This window comes from Balaenoptera borealis (genome assembly GCF_965194805.1).
Source record: "Balaenoptera borealis genome assembly, chromosome: 7".
NCBI lineage: Eukaryota > Metazoa > Chordata > Mammalia > Artiodactyla > Balaenopteridae > Balaenoptera > Balaenoptera borealis.
The window spans coordinates 103,571,313-103,589,691 of record NC_138864.1 but is presented as its reverse complement, the minus strand read 5'-3'; the positions used below and the strand labels follow the sequence as shown (position 1 = coordinate 103,589,691).

The 18,379-nt window shown below is 38.4% G+C and overlaps 1 pseudogene across 1 annotated transcript; it reads left to right on the top strand.

Annotated features, from left to right (window-relative positions):
- The first annotated feature begins 498 nt into the window (after window positions 1–498).
- On the top strand, window positions 499–9,077 carry LOC309631872 (developmentally-regulated GTP-binding protein 1 pseudogene; annotated as a pseudogene). The gene is made up of 2 exons: window positions 499–579; window positions 691–9,077. The product of its transcript is annotated as a developmentally-regulated GTP-binding protein 1 pseudogene (transcript).
- Window positions 9,078–18,379: the final 9,302 nt, after the last annotated feature.

The following is an 18,379-nucleotide window of genomic DNA, read 5'->3' as shown; positions in this document are numbered from 1 at the left end:
GAAGGCCACCAGGCCTCAGCTGAAAAAGACAAATTCCGCATTTACCCCTTTAGTCCTTACTAGTCCCTTGTGTTATTTCACGTTCTTTTTTTTTTTTCATTTCCTTTGTAATATCAATGTCTTTGTTACTAGTTTCTAAGAACTCATTTATGATTAAGGATGTTAACCATTTGTCATACAATGCAAATGAAATGCTGTTTTATTGCCATCAATTTACTACGGTGTTCTGTATTTTGGTTATGTATTAAAATATAATCATGTAGTGTTTAAAAACAAACAAACAGAACACCTTTAGTCAATAACTAACAGGAAACTTATTGCTCCCGCAGCCTTGGGTTTCCCGGTTTTGCAGGTCATAAGACTTCCAAACAAACTCATCTTTCTGCTTTGTTTTACTCAGTGTGCAGAATTTGGTTTTTGAAAATACATACCTGTGTGCACATAGGGGCCAGAACAGAGGTCCAAACTCACTGACGCAGTCCAGGACCCAAAAAAGAAATGACAGAAAACCTTCCTCCAAAAACGGGAGAATGGGAAAGGCGTCGGCGAGGAGACTTTTCCGCGCGCTGTCCTGTTGTGGTGAATAGGAGACACACACCCTGAACTTTCGCGAGAAGTAGGAAGTACCGCGTCTGCGCACTGCAGTAGCTCCTGCTGGCTTTGGCGGGTTCGATGGTGGGTATGTGACAGAGGCCGTCGGTGTGGAGGCCACTGCATCCCCGGGGACTCGCCACTAGGAGCAGCAGCTTAGCCATCAACTCGGAGATCGAAGCCGAGATGGCTCGGACTAAAAGAACGAGACCACAGCACACCACTTAGGGCTGCTTAAGGCTCGCTCTGCTAAGCTTCGCGGAGAACTGATTACTCCAACAGGTGGTGGTGCTGGTGAGCCGGAAGGTTTTGTTGTAGCCAAGACAGGTGGTGCTCGAACTGGGTTTGTGGGCTTTCTAACTGTGAGGAAGTCAGCCGAGCTCAGTAACTTGGCAGGGGTATATTCCGAGGTGGCAACCTGAATTCACTACTCTGACCACTGTGCCCCGTGTCATCAGATACAAAGGGGCCAAGATCCAGCTCCTGGATCTCCCAGGTATCATTGAGGGTGCCAAGGATGGGAGAAGCAGAGGCCGTCAAGCCATTGCAGTAGCCCGAACATGTAACTTGATCCTGGTTGTTCTGGATGTCCTGAACTGTTGAGACATAAGAAGATAATTGAAAACGAGCTGGAAGGCTTTGGCATTCACTTGAGCAACAAACCCTCTAATCTTGGTTTTAAGAAGAAGATAAGGGACGCATTCATCTCAAAGCCACTTGCCCTCAGAGTGAGCTGGATGCTGAAACTGTGAAGAGCTTTCTGGCTGAGTACGAAATTCGTAATGCCGATGGGACCCGTCGCAATACCACAGCTAATGACTTCATTGAAGTGGTGGAAGGAAACAGAGTTTATATCCCCTGCTATCTATGTGTTAGTTAAATAAGATTGATCAGATCTACACTGAGAAATTGCGTATCGTCTATAAGATGCCTCATTGTACCCATCTCTGCCCATCACTGCTGGAATTTTGATGACTTGTTGGAAAATATCTGGGAGTATCTGAAACTAGTGAGGACTTAGACCAGACGCAAAGGCCAGTTCCCAGATTACACATCCCCAGTGTTGTGCTGCCTTACCCCAGAACCACGGTGGAGGATTTCTGCTGAAAATTCACGAAAATCTTATCAAAGAATTTAAATACGTTCCAGCCTGTGGTTTCTCTGTGAAACACAAAAAAATGGTTAAAGCCATATGTTGGGGGATGAGGATGTCATTCAGACACTGAAACCTTCCCCTTTCTCCATCTGCTAGGCCAACCCCTGCAGCTTTCCAAATGACCAAGCATCCTGCCCCAAAAACCCCTTCTGGCTTTGGATCAAGATTCATAGGAGGGAGATGGAGGCACCCAAACTGGCACTTCACTTGTCTTCATGTCACCTTGTACTTTGAACTGCATAAAGGACCAGGTAGGGAAAAAAAAATGACCACATTCATTAGGATTTATTTGTTTATTTATTTATTTATTATTTATCTATTTGGGAATTCATAATTAAGGTGGTCATAGGATCATAAACATCTTTGAAATCTTGTTCGGGGCATGAGTATGCAAATCTGCAAATATGTAAACAAGGACACCTTTGCCTGAGGTGAGGCTAATGAATGTTTAATGAATTCTTGAGTGACATAACTTTTCAGTGACAGTGCTCGATCTGCTTTTCATACTTGCATATAGGACACATCAGTAATTATTTAAACTTTTATCTTTCATCATTTAATTAATGGAAATAAAGACAAACCTGAATATATTCTATTATTGAAGAAAATGACAAAATATTATAACTACCGAAGAGAAAAAAAATTTGTGAAAGCTCAGTTTAGATCAATTTTGTTGTATTTTAAAATATCTGTATTTACAGAAATACGTTAAGATAAATATAAGCTTTATAGCAACCCAAATATTTCCTGTTCATTTATGAGTATGATCGGTAGGAGCTGATACAAAACAGTAGAAAAGGTAAATGCGTAAAATATTCAATTCTAGAATGTGTTCATGACCTTTTGTGCCTTGTGCCACGTGATGAATTATTCATAGAACATTGATAACAGTGTGACATACAGTCTTATACACAGGGGATCAAATCATTGAGCTGGGAGAGGAAGATTGTAATTCTGCTTTTGACTCTGCCATTACCTGTTTGACCCTGGCCAGTTTATTCATTCATTCATTCATTCATTCATTTATTCGACTCAACAAAATTTTAGGAAACTTCTCCCATGTGCTTTGCACTCTACCCAACAATGGGATATAACAATTACCAAAATGTCCCCAGCTTCATAAAGCTTACAGTACAGTCATTTAACCTCCATTCAAGTCATTTACTTTCTAGTCAAGACACATAATTTTTTTGGTCTCAAGTGTTCTTATTAATGAAATGAAAGAATTGGGTATTTGTAATACCCTATCAAAGACTCCTGAGTCTTCATCAATGAAACATGCTTTCAGTCATGTTCTCCATAATAATTGTAGGTTGTCCTGAGTTATGCATACCATGTTGCAAAATTCTTATGTGACCACTAGCAACTGTTCCTTGAGCCAATTGACATTTTTGCTCTATGGTACATCAAATACTACCACGATATTCACTGAACAATGCACGTGTCCATCCCATAATCATGACCTCTTTAAGTTCCACTCCTAACTCAGAGCGTTCCAACCAGTGTGAATGGGCTATGGGAGTGTGAGATGATAGCAATTCCCTCCAGCTATAGAGGAGTATGATAAGGGTGTGGTAGGCTAGAGCACCTGGCTTGTGGGCTTCTAAAGCAAACAACCCTATCTATTGCCTTTTATGTATTGTATATGTATATCATTTTCTAGGTATACCATGATGTAAAAGAAATTGGGAATTACTACTCTAACCAAGCAAGTTATAAAGTAAAAAATGCAAATATTACAATGTAGGTAAAGAAAAAAGTAAATTATAAGAGCAGAAGAAAATTAGGAAATAGTCACTGTCAAGTTCTAAAAAGTCTTTTAGAGCACCAAAACTAATTTAATATTATCTGTATAAAATTGGAACCAATACATTTTAGGCTATTTCAGAGAATATAATACTATACAGGAATATGACATCGAATCTAAAGTAAAGGAGTAAGCAGCATCTTTGGTCAAAAGTCTCAAGCTATAAATTAATCATTTCAGTTTATGAGGTGGTGTTCCCTTCCCCTTTATTTAATATGTTTATAAATAATCATTGTCTAAAAGGGCTATACATAACCTGTATGTTTGTAAAGTTAAATAATATATACTACCAAATCTAAATTCCTGTGATTATGTCCCTGGAACCCTAAGGGATAATTATTTTTAAAGCTTTTTTATTCTGACTTAAATATAAGTAAATAAATTAGATCAAAGCCCTGATTTCTATAAGAACTCCTGTTGGTTCTTGTAGAAATACCATCCCTCAAGGTTCTCAAATCTGTCAACCTCCCCATTCACACAGCCACTGCCTTAAGTCTAGCTTTCATGTCTGTCATCCAGTCCCCCTCCCCATTGTTTCCAGAATGCTTCTCTGTCCTCTGCAAGATGTTTTGAAGGATCCACTTCATCTATAGAATTGGTTTTCACAGAAGGAGGAATACACAACCTACTATAATCTCAAACTGTTTTAGGAGGGATTTGTATGTTTTTCAAGTGGATTTTCTTTAAAGGTAAATAACACTGGTCAGCTGAGTAAAGTCAGAGTTCCCTGATATGGCACCCAAGGTCCTTCTTGATATGCCTTCAGCATTTCTCTTTAGTCTCGTCTCCTACCGTCCATATTGCAAATAATTCTAAACTGTCTACGGTTTCCCCCAAATATTGGTGCATCAAATACTGGTGTATTTAAACATGCCTTTCTTTTACCTGTAATATCCTCCATCTCCACTCGTCCCATCCTTCAATTACACTTCTCTGATCTTCACAGATAAAGTTTATCACTCCTCACTCCGTCCATGTTTTAACATCTGCTGCTCTTACAACACAGAGATAAAAGTATGCTTATGTCCATCTTATCTGCTAGATAGGATCTTTTTGAGTATAGACATTGTGGTTTGTATCTTATTCAACCAGCATAAGGCCAAGCATATTAAGTACACAATAAATATCTATTAAATTCAAGGAAAATCTTTCCCATAAAGTTTGTCATGATATTCTCTGAAGCTTTAGAAGTCAAATTATAATTGAGGGTCCTTGAAAGATAATATAATATCAACCTTGAAAAAATATTTTCAACTCCTTACAAAATTTATAACATATAAATTCAGTGTAGTGAAGAAGAGATTTGAGGTTATAATGCCTATATTCAAAATTCCTTATTCATGTCAGCAATGACTATGAAGCAGGCAGTGTGCTAGGTACTGAGATTGAAAGATGAATAAGAAAGGGTCACTAGAACCCTCAGTTCAAAAATATATCTGATTATCTATATTCATGAAGCCTACTCAGACTTTTCTCAAATACTCATGAAAATAAAGGGAAAAAATAATGGCTTGACATCATCAGTTACTAAGATTAATAACAATCAATACCAGTTTCTGGAAGGAAATGAATGTGAACTGGTAATTTTCAATGTTTTAGTTAATATTATACCGTGCCTTTGTTTCACAGTATACACTCAGCCTGCAGTAACATAGCATATGACTCAAGATTCTGAGAAACATTATTTTAGATCCAAATTCTATACCTAGCATAACAGGGAAGCCATGTCCAAAGGGAATTCCTGACAGTGCTAGCTTATATCATCTTTTTAAAAAGAAAACAGTGTAAAGAGAGATTCTTGTTCCCAATATTTTCCAGAAAAAACAAGTGTCAGTATTTATTCGGAATGCGCTAACATGGGTCATATGCCAATTTCAGAATCAATCACTGTGGCCAAGAGAATAAATGAGGTAATTGGCCAGACTTAGGTTATATCTGTGTGCCTGCAGGGAGAACAGTAAGGGCCAGAGGTCATCCACACCTAAACCACACAGACTGAGAGTGGGCTCAAGTCAATGGTATAAAAAGAAAGAGAAAAAAGATGCTGAAAATTGAAACAATGCAAGCCCCTTCTAGAATAAGAAGAGAGAAAACCTCCAAGTCAGTATTAATCTATGTTCTCCCTTCAGCATTATTCCTCCCTAAGAATTGGAAAACTCTTGTGGTACCAGGTACAGTAGATAGGGAAAATAGTGTCTTATAATAGTTATAAAAACAGGTTTAACCTCACAGACACCATGGAAAGGCCTTGCAAAGTCCAAGGGATCCATGAACCGCATTTTGAGAGCCACTGCTATGGATAATGCTTCTCAAATTTTGATCTCTGTATTAATCTCTTGCGAATTCTGATAAAGTGTAGATTGTGATTTAGTTGGTCTGGGATGGGGCCGAAGACTCTTCAGTTCTAACAAGCTTCCAGGCAATATTAATATGCTGCTGGTCCATGAATCACTCTTTGAGTAGCAAAACTTAAACAGTAAGGACATAATCAATTCACATGAAATCCGGAGACAGAGAATTCATGATTGGTTTACCCTGTTGTTTTCTATCTCTATAGCTTTCTCTTTCTCTACACTGCCATCCACAATGTCAGTTTTGTTCTAAGACTGATTTCACCTTTAATCGTGGGATGTCTTGTAAGAAGCATTTGAGCTTTATCCTTCCTCATTTATGTCCACCTGGTGAGAGCACTTCCCACCCTCAATGAACAAAAGACTTGAGCTCATGTTCCTGACCTCTTAAAGCAGTTCCTGCAGCCAGAGAAAATGCCATGTATGATTGGTTCAGAGCTGGGATACATGAGTCCTTCACTGTTTTGGGAGGGTATGGTTTATCCTAATTAACTGAAAAGTGAAATGGTGAGGTATAACATTGAGCCAACAAATTCTACTTCAATTTAGCATAAAAAATAAAGGGATGAATTGTATGATGTAAACATTAGGGAAAATGAAAAATAAATATGGAAATTACAACACCAAAAAAGAAGGAATAGGAAGGATGAAGAAACGACAGTGTTGAAGAAATAGATAATAATTAATTCCTATTAATAAAGTGCTGGAAAATGAAGAAGCAATGATTAAACTAATGGAGTTAGAACCTTTTTAATATTTAAGAAAAATGGGGTATAAAAATGCTCCAGTCAAAAAATCAGGAAAAGAGGGGAAATCACAGAAAATAAAAAATAAAAAGAGATGAGTGAGATTTATCTATTATAAACACAGACTTTCACATTACATTAAGATATTTTGCATAACAGAAACTTTGTAAATAAAGCAACAGAAAGAGAGGGAACATGAAAAGAATAAAATGAAAATGTATGGCCAGTGTCACTGTCATAAACATATGTATGTAAACATATACCTATAGTCATGAACATGTATATATGTAAGTATATATAGTCATAAAAATGTATATGTGTACAATGTTTCAGAAATGAAACATAAACACAAAGTAATGAGTGGGTTGAAGCTGCAGTGATGCTGGGTATTCAAGCTAAAGCAGAAGGTGAGAGTAGGAACCATAATTCCTGTGGGATATGGGAAAATTAAAATTTTCCACAATATATCTGGTAGCTAGAGTTAACAGAAAGGAAGATGAGAGGAAAGACTGCTGGAACTTGAGTCTGGACCTTTAAAAAAGGTCCAGAAAAGTTTGTGATTTTTTTTACAAAGAGCCAAATAGTACATATCTTAGGCTTTGTGGGTCTCTGTCACATATTCTTTCTTCTGTTTTTGAACAACCCTTTAAAAACATAAAAATCATCCTTAGCTCAAAGGCCATGTAAAACAGCCTGAAATTGGCCTGCCAGCAGTAGTTTCTGACCCTGCTTTATAAGAAGCTGTCAGCCTAGAAGAGGTGAGAGGATGGAGAAGCAGCCATGTGACCAGATACTAAGCCAAGTTGCCCCCATCCTGGAGGATGAATCTGCACTAACTCCAATATCTCTTGTCCCATCACTTCTAGTTTCCCATCCAGCATCCTCACTCCCCTTCTTTCTTACTGAGATGTCCACAATTTTCCTCAGCTAAAAAATATCCAATTAAAATAACTTGCCTTCTAAAATATAATATTAAACAAAAAATAAAATTACTTGCCTTCTCAGACTCCCTTGGAGGTAAAATAGTCACATACATATCACCGGCCAAGAAGATATATGGAAAGGGCTTAGTGGAATTTCCAGTAATTTTTAGACAGGTATAAGTATAGCAGACATGCTCCACTGACCTTCGCTCTTCCCACTTCCCTTTCATCCTCAATATCAAAAATGCATGTAGGTACAAGAGCTCTCTGGAGCCTTTGAGGATGAAAATCACATGGTAACAATGGGGAAACTGAGGACTGGAGGAAGCTTGGACATATATGATATCAGGGATAACCTGCATCCAGAATTTCTCTTTTGTGAGAGAAAAAAAAAAAGATCTTTATTTGACGAAACCATTGCAGCTGGCATGATCCATTGACCTTTTCTCTTTCCACTGATTCTGTTACAAAAGCCAAAAGCAATAATAACTGATGCATCATTGCAATGCGGGTAGGGTGGGTTGAAACATTGTTATGAGACATTAGTAGGCTCTGGTCTGAAGCAAAGATCCAGGCAAAAGTAATAATAGTTTTCTGAATCCTCCAAAAGGAAAAGTGCAATTAAAAGAGGGGGAAGGGGATGAGAGGGACATACAGGTAGGGAAAGGGAGGAAAGGAGAGAAAAGCCTCAAAATGCAATCAAACTAGTCAGCATACAAAACTTAGAATGCTCATGAAGAAAGTCAGCCATCAGAATAAAAATCAGAACATGGATTTACTATATATTTTATTAGAAAAATCAGATAATAACTTTAAAAATAACAGTGTTTAGCTATTCACAGACATAAATGAAGACATAATATCCATGAAATGCAAATACAACTTTTGAAATGAGAAAAAGCAGAAATGACACAAAGATGTTCCAAATTGACATATAGTATGATAACACAGTTGTGAAAACACACAAGGTGATATATTCATTGTAAATAAGTACATGAGAAGTAATGGTATGAATTATGTATAGGACTGATAAATTCAAGTGAGTTGCTATGTCTGGGAGAAGGGGAGAAAGGAAAATGTGACTGACAAATTGACAAATGGTCTATTGAGGTTTCAGTAGTATGTTATATGTTACTTCCCTTAAAAAATTTTAAATCAAGAATAGAGGAATGTTTAGAATTGATAGAGCTGGCTCAAGCATACTTGAGAGTAAAGTTTTCTGTATATTTCAAATATATAAGTTACTATAATGGTGGATACATGTCATTGTACATTTTTCCAAACCTATAGAACGTGCAACACCAAGAGTGAACCATAATTTAAATAAACTATGGACTTTGGGTGATTATGTGTCAGTGTAGGTTTATCAGTTGTAATAAATGTTCCGCTCTGCTGGGGGATGTTGATAATAGGGGAGGCTGTGCTTGAGTCGGGGCAGGGCATAAATGGGAACTCTCAATCTTCCTCTCAATTTTACTGTGTACCTAAAACTGCTCTAAAACAATAAAGCCTTTAAATATATGTGATATTTTAAAAGAAAAGATATTCTAGGATAAAAAACAAATAAAAGGCAATATCTATATTGCTTTTTCACAATATTTACATCAGAAAAATAGAATTAAAAGTAAAACACATCAAAATAAATGAAATATAATTTATGTTGATATAGGGATTAATACCCCAAAAGAATACAGTAGTCACAAATGTGGATATACTTAACAACCTAGCTTCAAAAACTTGTTGAAAAAAGTGGTGGCACTACAGACAGAAATTGAAAATCCCACAATAACAGTGGGAGAATTTAACACACTGCTCGGACGTGAACAAACCAAGTAAACAAAACTAAATGAGGATACAGATTTCTTAAGTAATACGAATAATAAAATATTATCATAAATGTGTAGAAATCTACAAGTAAAAGCAGGATTAACATATACATAGAGACATTTATATTTTTAGACATCGACCATGTATTTGGTCTTAAAAATTGCCACATGATTAATGAATGTGAAAAGATATTTGATCTCCATAGTAATTTACAAATCTCAGAAATGCATATTAAAATAACAATGATATCGTCAAATGCTAGAAAGATTATGAAGAAATGGGTATTTTACTCACTGATGATAGGAGTGGAGAATTATAAAAAAGCAACTTTGCAATGCATTTTAACAGTGTCTATTATAACTAAAATGTACACATTCCGTGATTATTCAGTTAAACTTTTAGGTTTTTTTTTTTTTTTAACATCTTTATTGAAGTATAATTGCCTTACAATGGTGTGTTAGCTTCTGCTTTATAACAAAGTTAATCAGTTATACATATACAATATGTTCCCATATCTCTTCCCTCTTGCATCTCCCTCCCTCCCACCCTCCCCATCCCACCCCTCTAGGTGGTCACAAAGCACCGAGCTGATCTCCCTGTGCTATGCGGCTGCTTCCCACTAGCTATCTATTTTACATTTGGTAGTGTATATATGTCCATGACACTCTCTCACCCTGTCACATCTCACCCCCCCCGCCCATATCCTCAAGTCGATTCTCTAGTAGGTCTGTGTCTTTATTCCCGTCTTGCCATTAGGTTCTTCATGGCCTTTTTTTTTTTTTTTTCCTTAGATTCCGTATATATGTGTTAGCATACTGTATTTGTTTTTCTCTTTCTGACTTACTTCACTCTGTATGACAGACTCTAACTCCATCCACCTCATTACAAATACCTCCATTTCATTTCTTTTTATGGCTGAGTAATATTCCATTGTATATATGTGCCACATCTTCTTTATCCATTCATCTGTCGATGGACATTTAGGTTGCTTCCATGTCCTGGCTATTGTAAATAGAGCTGCAATGAACATTTTGGTACATGACTCTTTTTGAACAATGGTTTTCTCAGGGTATATGCCCAGTAGTGGGATTGCTGGGTCGTATGGTAGTTTTTTAAGGAACCTCCATACTGTTCTCCATAGTGGCTGTATCAATTTACATTCCCACCAACAGTGCAAGAGTGTTCCCTTTCCTCCACACCCTCTCCAGCATTTATTGTTTGTAGATTTTTTGATGATGGCCATTCTGATGGGTGTGAGATGATATCTCATTGTAGTTTTGATTTGCATTTCTCTAATGATTAATGGTGTTGAGCATTCTTTCATGTGTCTGTTGGCAATCTGTATATCTTCTTTGGAGAAATGTCTATTTAGGTCTTCTGCCCATTTTTGGATTGGGTTGTTCGTTTTTTTGTTATTGAGCTGCATGAGCTGCTTGTAAATCTTGGAGATTAATCCTTTGTCAGTTGCTTCATTTGCAAATATTTTCTCCCATTCTGATGGTTGTCTTTTGGTCTTGTTTATGGTTTCCTTTGCTGTGCAAAAGCTTTTAAGTTTCATTAGGTCCCATTTGTTTATTTGTGTTCTTATTTCCATTTCTCTGGGAGCTGGGTCAAAAAGAATCTTGCTGTGATATATGTCATAGAGTGTTCTGCCTATGTTTTCCTCTAAGAGTTTGATAGTGTCTGGCCTTACACTTAGGTCTTTAATCCATTTTGAGTTTATTTTTGTGCATGGTGTCAGGGAGTGTTCTAATTTCATACTTTTACATGTATCTGTCCAATTTTCCCAGCACCACTTATTGAAGAGGCTGTCTTTTCTCCACTGTATATGCTTGCCTCCTTTATCAAAGATAAGGTGACCATATGTGCGTGGGTTTATCTCTGGGCTTTCTATCCTGTTCCATTGATCTGTATTTCTGTTTTTGTGCCAGTACCAAACTGTCTTGATTACTGTAGCTTTGTAATATAGTCTGAAGTCAGGGAGCCTGATTCCCCCAGCTCCATTTTTCGTTCTCAAGATTGCTTTGGCTATTCGGGGTCTTTTGTGTTTCCATACAAATTGTGAAGTTTTTTGTTCTAGTTCTGTGAAAAATGCCAGTGGTAGTTTGATAGAGATTGCATTGAATCTGTAGATTGCTTTGGGTAGTAGAGTCATTTTCACAATGTTGATTCTTCCAATCCAGGAACATGGTATATCTCTCCATCTATTTGTATCATCTTTAATTTCTTTCATCAGTGCTTATAATTTTCTGCATACAGGTCTTTTGTCTCCTTAGGTAGGTTTATTCCTAGATATTTTATTCTTTTTGTTGCAATGGTAAACGGGAGTGTTTTCTTAATTTCACTTTCAGATTTTTCGTCATTAGTGTATAGAAATGCAAGAGATTTCTGTGCATTAATTTTGTATCCTGCTACTTTACCAAATTCATTGATTAGCTCTAGGAGTTTTCTGGTAACATCTTTAGGATTCTCTATGTATAGTATCATGTCATCTGCAAACAGTGACAGCTTTACTTCTTCTTTTCTGATTTGGATTCCTTTTATTTCTTTGTCTTCTCTGATTGCTGTGGCTAACACTTCCAAAACTATGTTGAATAATAGTGGTGAGAGTGAACAACCTTGTCTTGTTCCTGATCTTAGTGGAAATGGTTTCAGTTTTTCACCATTGAAGACAATGTTGGCTGTGGGTTTGTCATATATGGCCTTTATTATGTTGAGGAAAGTTCCCTCTTTGCCTACTTTCTGCAGGGCTTTTATCATAAATCGGTGTTGAATTTTGTCAAAAGCTTTCTCTGCATCTATTGAGATGATCATATGGTTTTTCTCCTTCAATTTGTTAATATGGTGTATCACATTGATTGATTTGCGTATATTGAAGAATCCTTGCATTCCTGGGATAAACCCCACTTGATCATGGTGTATGATCCTTTTAATGTGCTGTTGGATTCTGTTTGCTAGTATTTTGTTGAGGATTTTTGCATCTATGTTCATCAGTGATATTGGCCTGTAGTTTTCTTTCTTTGTGACATCTTTGTCTGGTTTTGGTATCAGGGTGATGGTGGCCTCGTAGAATGAGTTTGGGAGTGTTCCTCCCTCTGCAATATTTTGGAAGAGTTTGAGAAGGATAGGTGTTAGCTCTTCTCTAAATGTTTGATAGAATTCACCTGTCAAGCCATCTGGTCCTGGGCTTTTGTTTGTTGGAAGGTTTTTAATCACAGTTTCAATTTCAGTGCTTGTGATTGGTCTGTTCATATTTTCTATTTCTTCCTGGTTCAGTCTCAGCAGTTTGTGCATTTCTAAGAATCTGTCCATTTCTTCCAGGTTGTCCATTTTATTGGCATAGAGTTGCTTGTAGTAATCTCTCATGATCTTTTGTATTTCTGCAGTGTCAGTGGTTACTTCTCCTTTTTCATTTCTAATTCTATTGATTTGAGTCTTCTCCCTTTTTCTCTTGATGAGTCTGGCTAATGGTTTATCAATTTTGTTTATCTTCTCAAAGAACCAGCTTTTAGTTTTACTGATCTTGGCTATCGTTTCCTTCATTTCTTTTTCATTTATTTCTGATCTGATCTTTGTGATTTCTCTCCTTCCGCTAACTTTGGGGTTTTTTTTTTTGTTCTTCTTTCTCTAATTGCTTTACGTGTAAGGTTAGGTTGTTTATTTGAGATGTTTCTTTTTTCTTAAGGAAGGATTTTATTGCTATAAACTTCCCTGTTAGAACTGCTTTTACTGTATCCCATAGGTTTTGGGTTGTCGTGTTTTCATTGTCATTTGTTTCTAGGTAGTTTTTGATTTCCTCTTTGATTTCTTCAGTGACTTCTTGGTTATTAATTAGTGTATTGTTTAGCCTCCATGTGTTTGTTTTTTTACAGATTTTTTCCTGTAATTGATATCTAGTCTCATAGCGTTATGGTCAGAAAAGATACTTGATACAATTTCAATTTTCTTAAGTTTACCAAGGCTTGATTTGTGACCCAAGATATGATCTACCCTGGAGAATGTTCCATGAGCACTTGAGAAGAAAGTGTATTCTGTTGTTTTTGGATGGAATGTCCTATAAATATCAATTAAGTCCATCCTGTTTAATGTATCATTTAAAGCTTGTGTTTCCCTATTTATTTTCATTTTGGATGATCTGTCCATTGGTGAAAGTGGGGTGTTAAAGTCCCCTACTCTGATTGTGTTGCTGTCGATTTCCCCTTTTATGGCTGTTAGTATTTGCTTTATGTATTGAGGTGCTCCTATGTTGGGTGCATAAATATTTACGTTGTTACATCTTCTTGGATTAATCCCTTGATCATTATGTAGTGTCCTTCTTTGTCTCTGATATAAGAATTGCTACTCCAGCTTTTGATGTCCATTTGCATGGAATATCTTTTTCCATCCCCTCATTTGTAGTCTGTATGTGTCCCTAGGTCTGAAGTGGGTCTCTTGTAGACAGCATATATACAGATCTTGTTTTTGTATCCATTCAGCCAGTCTATGTCTTTTGGTTGGAGCATTTAATCCATTTACATTTAAGGTAATTATCAATATGTATGTTACTATTACCATTTTCTTAATTGTTTTGGGTTTGTTATTGTAGGTCTTTTCCTTCTCTTGTGTTTCCTGCCTAGAGAAGTTCCTTTAGCATTTGTTGTAAAGCTGGTTTGTTGGTGCTGAATTCTCCTAGCTTTTGCTTGTCTGTAAAGGTTTTAATTTCTTCATCAAATCTGAATGAGATCCTTGCTGGGTAGAGTAATCTTGATTGTAGTTTTTTCCCTTCTTCACTTTAAGTATGTCCTGCCACTCCCTTCTGGCTTGCAGAGTTTCTGCTGAAAGATCAGCTGTTAACCTTATGGGGATTCCCTTGTGTGTTATTTGTTGTTTTTCCCTAGATGCTTTTAATATTTTTTCTTTGTATTTAATTTTTGATAGTTTGATTAATATGTGTCTTAGCATGTTTCTCCTTGGATTTATCCTGTATGGGACTCTCTGCGCTTCCTGTACTTGATTGACTATTTCCTTTCCTATATTAGGGAAGTTTTCAACTATAATCTCTTCAAATATTTTCTCAGTCCCTTTCTTTTTCTCTTCATCTTCTGGGACCCTTATAATTCGAATGTTGGTGCGTTTAATGTTGTCCCAGAGGTCTCTGAGACTGTCCTCAATTCTTTTCATTCTTTTCTCTTTATTCAGCTCTGCAGTAGTTATTTCCACTATTTTATCCTCCAGGTCACTTATCCGTTCTTCTGCCTCAGTTATTCTGCTATTGATCCCTTCTAGAGAATTTTTAATTTCATTTATTGTGTTGTTCATCATTCTTTGTTTGCTCTTTGGTTCTTCTAGGTCCTTGTTAGACGTTTCTTATATTTTCTCCATTCTATTTCCAAGGTTTTGGATCATCTTTACTATCATTATTCTGAATTCTTTTTCAGGTAGACTGCCTATTTCCTCTTCATTTGTTAGGTCTCGTGGGTTTATACCTTGCTCCTTCATCTGCTGTGTGTTTTTCTGTCTTCTCATTTTGCTTAACTTACTGTGTTTGGGGTTTCCTTTTTGCAGGCTGCAGGTTCGTAGTTCCCGTTGTTTTTGGTGTCTGCCCACAGTGGCTAAGGTTGGTTCAGTGGGTTGTGTAGGCTTCCTGGTTGAGGGGACTAGTGCCTGTGTTTGGGTTGATGAGGCTGGATCTTGTGTTTCTGGTGGGCAGGTCCACGTCTGGTGGTTTGTTTTGGGGTGTCTGTGACCTTATTATGATTTTAGGCAGCAGCCTCTCTGCTAATGGGTGGGGTTGTGTTCCTGTCTTGCTAGTTGTTTGGCGTAGGGTGTCCAGCACTGTAGGTTGCTGGTCGTTGAGTGGAGCTGGGTCTTGGCGTTGAGATGGAGATCTCTGGGAGGTTTTTGCCATTTGATATTACATGGAGCTGTGAGGTTTCTGGTGGACGGTGTCCTGAACTTGGCTCTCCCACCTCAGAGGCGCAGCCCTGACGCCTGGCTGGAGCACCAAGAGCCTGTCATCCACACGGCTCAGAATAAAAGGGAGAAAAAAAGAAAGAATGAAAAAGATAAAATAAAATAAAGTTGTTAGACTAAAAATATAAAAAATAATTATTCAAAAAAATGTTAAAAGTAATAAAAAATAAAAGATAGAAGAGAGCAACCAAACCAAAAAACAAATCCACCAATGATAACAAGCGCTAAAACCCATACCAAAAAAAAAGAAAAAAAAAAAACAAAAAAACGGACAGACAGAACCCTATGACAAATGGTAAAAGCAAAGCTATACAGGCAAAATCACACACAGAAGCATACACATACACACTCACAAAAAGAGAAAAAGGGGAAAATATATATATATCGTTGCTCCCAAAGTCCACCACCTCAATTTGGGATGATTCGTTGTCTATTCAGGTATTCCACAGATGCAGGGTACATCAAGTTGATTGTGGAGATTTAATCCACTGCTCCTGAGGCTGCTGGGAGAGATTTCCCTTTCTCTTGTTTGTTCGCACAGCTCCCAGGGTTCAGCTTTGGATTTGGCCCTGCCTCTGCATGTAGGTCGCCTGAGGGCATCTGTTCTTCGCTCAGACAGGACGGGGTTAAAGGAGCAGCTGATTTGGGGGTTCTGGCTCACTCAGGCCGGGGGGAGGGAGGGGCACGGATGCGGGGTGAGCCTGCGGTGGCAGAGGCCGGTGTGACGTTGCACCAGCCTGAGGTGCGCCGTGCGTTCTCCCGGGGAAGTTGTCCCCAGATCACGGGAGCCTGGCAGTGGCGGGTGCACAGGCTCCCGGGAGGGGCGGTGTGTATAGTGACCTGGGCTTGCGCACAGGCTTCTTGGTGGCGGCAGCAGCAGCATTAGCGTCTCATGCCCGTCTCTGGGGTCCGCGCTGATCGCCGCAGCTCGCGCCCATCTCTGGAGCTCATTTAAGCGGCGCTCTTAATCCCCTCTCCTTGCGCACCACAAAACAAAGAGGCAAGAAAAAGTCTCTTGCCTCTTCGGCAGCTGCAGACCTTTTCCCGGACTCCCTCCCGGCTAGCTGTGGAGCACTAGCCCCCTTCAGGCTGTGTTCACGCCGCCAACCCCAGGTTTCTCCCTGCGATCCGACCGAAGCCCGAGCCTCAGCTCCCAGCCCCCGCCTGCCCCGGCGGGTGAGCAGACAAGCCTCTCGGGCTGGTGAGTGCTGCTCGGCACTGAGCCTCTGTGCGGGAATCTCTCTGCTTTGCCCTCTGCACCCCTGTGGCTGCGCTCTCCTCCGTGGCTCTGAAGCTTCCCCCCTCTGCCACCCGCAGTCTCCGCCCGCGAAGGGGCTTCCTAGTGTGTGGAAACCTTTCCTCCTTCACAGCTCCCTCCCACTGGTGCAGGTCCCGTCCCTATTCTTTTGTCTCTGTTTTTTCTTTTTTCTTTGGCCCTACCCAGGTACAGGGGGAGTTTCTTGCCTTTGGGGAGGTCTGAGATCTTCTGCCAGCGTTCAGGAGGTGTTCTGTAGGAGTTGTTCCACATGTAGATGTATTTCTGATGTATTTGTGGGGAGGAAGGTGATCTCCATGTCTTACTCCTCCACCATGTTGAAGCTCCTGGTTGATATTTTTATTTCTTCAACAAGACCATGAGTATCCCTGCCTTAGAGAAAACAATTACTAAATCATTTCTGAAAGATGTTGGCACTCCACTCACCATTTATTTCTCGTGGCCTAGAGGAAGAAAAAGTCATGTGTTTCTTCTTTGAAGATACACTTAGAGGGTAATTTATACGTAGTAAATCTGCTACAATTTTGGATTAGTTAATAATGTTAATAACTATGTTTTACTGATGAACTTTCATATGGAATTCAAGGGAAAATAAAGAATTCAAAGATTGCCACTGTGTTTGTGGCTTGAGGAAGTTTGCAATGTGGGAGAAAGGATTGTGGGAACCAACTCTTTTGTTTTATATATGTAAATTTTCAGATGCCTAAATAGTAGACAAACCATATGATCTGGAGTTCGGGGATGTTCAGGGGTAAAGACACATGTTTGAGGGTCAACTGAATGTAGATGGTATATAGAGCCATAGAACTGAATGAAATTATCTACGGAGAAAGAATAAGGAGAAAAGAGGAAAAGGGCTAATGTCTGATCCCTGGAGCACACAGATTCTCAGAAATCAGGGATAAGAGAAGGAACCAGAAAAGAAAGATGAGAGGAGTGGCCATTGAAAAAGTGTAGTAGCGGGGAAGTGAAGAAAACAAAGTGGTCCGGGAAAGCAATAATGTTTAATTGTGTCTAATGCTGCTGAGAAATGGAGTAAGATAAAGATAGAAGAGTTACCAAGAGGCTAGCAACATTCAAGGCCTGTTTCACTGGAAAGATCAGATGATAGTCCATCTGGAGTCTATGAAGTGAGGGAAAGTGAGACTGTGCAGACAGCAAAGATAGCTTTCTTTCGTAAGTCTTGCTGTCAGAAGAAACCAAAAAGTATTGTGAAAAAAAAAAATAGGACTTGCAGTCCAGAAAAGAGACAATTTTGTTTTTGCTTTCATTTTAAGGTTGCAAAGTTTTTATGCTGATGTAAGCTGATACTTTAAGGATGAGAAATGTCTGCCAGAGGTGGAGGAGTGAAGAGACTTTCTTCTGGGGGAACAGTGTGTGCGAAAGCCCAAGGAGACAGTAAGCTTAATACTTTTAAGAAGAGATAACTGACTAATTTGCTTAGAGTTTGGTGAGGGAAATAGGAGACAGTGGCTAAGTGTTGGTAAGGGCAATGATGTGCTCTTATAACCTGATTTTTTTATGCCTGGTTTCTGAATTGACTGTTGCGGAAATTTACAAATTTGCACACCATTTACAAATAACATGTAAAATACTCTTTCCTATAAATTCCATACAGCCAGTTGTTTCTCACAGAATGATTTTGTTGATTTTTGCTGAACTTTTATGTCCATATCTAACCTATGGTTGCAACTGAACAAGTATAGCTTCATCATTAATATTGGTTGATATTTTTATTTAGGAAGTGATG